At 50.2% G+C, this 4542-nt stretch overlaps 1 pseudogene; it reads left to right on the forward strand.

The window, feature by feature from the left end:
- The first annotated feature begins 1328 nt into the window (after nucleotides 1-1328).
- LOC133643121 (uncharacterized) lies at nucleotides 1329-4196 on the forward strand (annotated as a pseudogene).
- Nucleotides 4197-4542: the final 346 nt, after the last annotated feature.

Below are 4542 nucleotides of genomic sequence, written 5' to 3' on the forward strand. Positions count from 1 at the left end.
ATATAGTTGATACAGTGCTATATGTCCAAGCTAAATCAAAACAAGAAGCTGCAACAAAACTATTGGCAGCTCTGGCACGGGTATCTCACTGGCTCAATGAATCTTGTTTACACCTCAATACCAACAAGACCGTATGTATGTTCTTCTCTCGTAAGTCAGCAGAGGGCCATCAACCGTCTGTAGTGGTCAATGGAGAGAGCCTTGATATCGCAGAAAAAATCAAATATCTTGGTGTGGTCTTAGACACAATTGTATCATTCAAAGCGCATGTTAAAAAAATCACAAATAGCGTTAAATAGAATCTGTCAAATTTCAATCATATAAGACCATTCCTCACTTCCAAAGTCAATATGCACTCCATGATATTCTCACATATAAATGACTGTTTCACAACTTGGACACACACAACAGAAACTGTCCTAAAACCCATCAAGTCTCTCTTCAAAAGGGCAGTTAAAATTCTTGACTGGAAACCAATGCACTTCCACAATTGTATTATTCTAAAAAAACTTGATGAAGTGGCAGAGAAAGCCACAAGGTGGTTGTGGCTAAAAAAGGGCAGATCCGTGGGTTGCTACTGGGACACAAGCAGGGACTTGATCACCCCGGCTGGGTCGCCTGGACGAGGGTGTATGATGTTGTGAGACCCGAAACACCCGATGAATCCAGGATACATCACTGATGATGTGTCCCAGTGCATCCAGGAGATGTATCTTTCAAGTTTCAGTCTGGCTAAGCCAGTGACTCCTAGGAAAGACTGGGTGGCAACCAAGAACAGTTTGGTCGACTACTGGAGAGACAGTTGGCAGCTCGGAAAGACAGCACCCGGGACAGTATGGGTTAGCACCCCAGCCTGTATCTTTCGTGAGAAAGAACCCAAATAAGCTACGGAAAACCCTACAGAGCAATACCCCCAGGAGATCCCGAGAGGGGGGGAGGATGAGATCTCCAATCGGACGGACCAAAGGTTAACGACCCCCGCAAACGAACTGACTACGAGTATGACATGTATCTGCGGCAAGCTGTGCAAAAATCAACGTGGCTTAAGAATCTATCAGGCCAGAATGAAATGTTTGGAGCGGGAGAGCGAGGTTCAACGCACAGGTCCTGGACCTGGTGAGGCGCAGGAAGAGCCCGGACAGGAGACACCCCACAGATCCCAGTCCCTCCACGTACCAAAGTCTCTCAATCCCAGCAGAGTAGTTCCACAGCAGCGGATTAAATGGCCCCAAGCAAACAGACGGAGCGAGTGGCTGCAGTTTGATGAGGAGGTGTCCAACATCATCCAAGCCACAGCCAAAGGAGATGTCGACAGCAGGCTCCAGGCAATGAGTACCATCATTGTCAGCTATGGCTCAGAAAGATTCGGACGGATGGAGAAGGGCAACACTGAGGCCCCCCCTACACCATGAACCGCAGGGCCACTAAGATACACCAACTGCGCCAGGAGCTTCGAACCCTCAGGAAACAGTTCAAGAGAGCTGCTGAGGAGGACAAACAACCTTTAGAAGAGCTGCGCAACATCCTGCGGAAGAAGTTGACAACTCTCCGCAGAGCAGAGTGGCATAGGAGGCGTGGAAGAGAGAGAGCTAGGAAGCGAGCAGTCTTCATTGCCAACCCCTTTCGGTTTGCTAAACAGCTGCTCGGTGACAAGCGCAGTGGCCGGCTCGAGTGCCCCAGAGAGGAAGTGAATCGCTTCCTCCAGAATACCATGAGCGACCCACTGAGGGGACAAGATCTAGGACCCAACAGAGTGCTCATCAGCCCTGCGCCACCAACGGCAGAGTTCCAGTTGACAGAGCCCAGTTTGAAGGAGGTTGAAGAGGTCATCAAGGCAGCCCGCTCAGCATCTTCCCCGGGCCCCAGTGGTGTACCTTGCCTCGTCTACAAGCACTGTCCAGGGCTTTTCAAGCATCTGTGGAAGACTTTGAAGGTGATCTGGCGAAGGGGGAGAGTGGCCGACCAGTGGAGGTGTGCAGAGGGAGTTTGGATCCCCAAGGAGGAGGACTCGAAAAACATCAACCAGTTTCGGACTATATCACTTCTGAGTGTGGAAGGGAAGGTGTTCTTCAGCATCGTCTCCCGAAGATTGACCGAGTTTCTCCTCAAGAACAACTACATCGACACTTCAGTGCAGAAGGGGGCATTCCTGGAGTTCCCGGCTGTCTGGAGCACAACGGTGTTGTCACACAGCTCATCAGAGAGGCCCATGAGAGCAGAGGGGAACTTGCTGTGTTGTGGTTGGACCTGACTAACGCCTATGGGTCCATCCCACACAAGCTAGTTGAGCTTGCGCTACACCGCCACCATGTTCCCAGCAAGATCAAAGACTTGATCCTGGATTATTACAATAACTTCAGGCTCCGGGTCACTTCTGGGTCAATAACCTCTGACTGGCATCGCCTGGAGAAGGGAATAATAACAGGATGCACCATCTCCGTTGTCCTTTTTACACTGGCGATGAATATGGTGGTAAAGTCTGCTGAGGTGGAATGCAGAGGGCCTCTATCCAGATCAGGTGTTCGACAGCCCCCCATTAGAGCCTATATGGATGACCTTACCATCACAACAACATCAGTACCAGGGAGCAGGTGGATCTTGCAGGGATTGGAGAGGCTCATTGGGTGGGCCAGAATGAGTTTCAAGCCTGCAAAGTCAAGGTCCATGGTGCTGAAGAAGGGGAAGGTGGTCAACAAATTCCAATTCACAATCTCAGGAACGGTCATTCCGTCCATCACGGAGCAACCAGTCAAGAGCTTGGGAAAGCTCTTTGACTCCAGCCTGAAGGACTCTGCTGCTATCCAGAAGTCTACTGAAGAGCTTGGAGGGTGGCTCACCAAAGTAGATAAGTCTGGCCTACCTGGTAGATTCAAAGCCTGGATCTACCAGCACTCCATCCTTCCCAGAGTCCTGTGGCCTCTCCTTGTATATGCAGTCCCAGTAACAACAGTGGAATCCTTTGAGAGGAAGATCAGCAGCTTTCTGCGGAAATGGCTGGGTCTCCCCCGCAGCCTCAACAGCGCTGCTCTGTACGGGACAAGCAACACCCTGCAGCTACCCTTCAGTGGGCTCACTGAAGAATTCAAGGTGGCACACACAGGGAAGCCCTACAGTACAGAGACTCCAGGGACTGCAAGGTGTCATCAGCTGGGATTGAAGTGAGGACAGGAAGGAAGTGGAAGGCAGAAAAGGCAGTGGAGGTGGCTGAGTCACGCCTTAGGCAAAAGGCACTGGTTGGGTCCATAGCAACAGGGAGAGCAGGTTTGGGCTACTTCCCAAAGACCCAAGTTGGCAAGGCCAGGGGCAAAGAAAGACGACATCTACTCCAGGAGGAGGTCCGAGCAGGCTTGGAGGAAAAGCGAGTGGGCAGGATAGTGGGACTCCGGCAACAGGGGGCATGGACAAGATGGGAGGGCACGTTGCAGCGCAAAGTCACCTGGTCAAACATCATGCAGGCAGACCTCCACCGCGTCCGGTTCCTCGTGGTAGCAGTCTATGATTCCCTCCCGAGCCCAGCAAACCTCCATGTTTGGGGGAAGAGTGAGACACCCTCCTGCTTCCTTTGCTCCGGAAGAGGCTCCTTGGAACATCTCCTCAGCAGTTGCCCAAAGTCTCTGGCTGATGGTTGCTATCGCTGGCGTCATGACCAGGTATTCAAAGCAGTTGCTGAGAGCATAGCCTCAGCCATTAGCACCAGCAAGCAACATCATGCGCCAAAGAAGGCAATCTCATTCATCAAAGCTGGAGAGAGACCTCGTGCACGTCCAAAGACAACAACAGGACTCCTTCACACAGCCGCTGATTGGCAGCTACACGTTGACCTGGGAAAACAACTGAGGTTCCCCCAGCACATTGTAAAAACATCTCTACGGCCAGACATGATCATCATCTCAGAGGCTTCAAAACACCTCATCATGCTGGAACTAACAGTGCCTTGGGAGGAGCGGATTGAGGAAGCCAATGAAAGGAAACGTGCCAAGTACCAGGAGCTGGTGGAGGACTGCAGGGGCAGGGGCTGGAGGACTTTCTATGAACCAATAGAAGTTGGCTGCCGTGGCTTTGCAGGACGCTCCCTCTGCAAAGTGCTTGGCCGATTGGGAGTCACAGGGGCGGCCAAAAGCAGGGCCATTCAATGGTGGTTGTGGCTGAAAAGGGCAGATCCGTGGGTTGCTTCTGGGACACAAGCAGGGACTTGATCACCCCGGCTGGGTCACCTGGACGAGGGTGTATGATGTTGTGAGACCTGAAACACCCAATGAATCCAGGATACATCACTGATGATGTGTCCCAGTGCATCCAGGAGATGTATCTTTCAAGATATATATATATATATATATATATATATATATATATATATATATATATATATATATATATATATATATATATATATATATATATATATATATATATATATAAATATATATGTGTATATAAAACATAGAGCTAAAATTCCCCCTTGTGGTCTGTGCCGTCTACTCCTCCTGTACATAACACCAAGACGTAGAACAAAATTTGGCAAAATGGTCACCTCTGTAAGAG

Source organism: Entelurus aequoreus, linkage group LG26 (genome assembly GCF_033978785.1).
Source record: "Entelurus aequoreus isolate RoL-2023_Sb linkage group LG26, RoL_Eaeq_v1.1, whole genome shotgun sequence".
Classification (NCBI taxonomy): Eukaryota; Metazoa; Chordata; class Actinopteri; order Syngnathiformes; family Syngnathidae; genus Entelurus; species Entelurus aequoreus.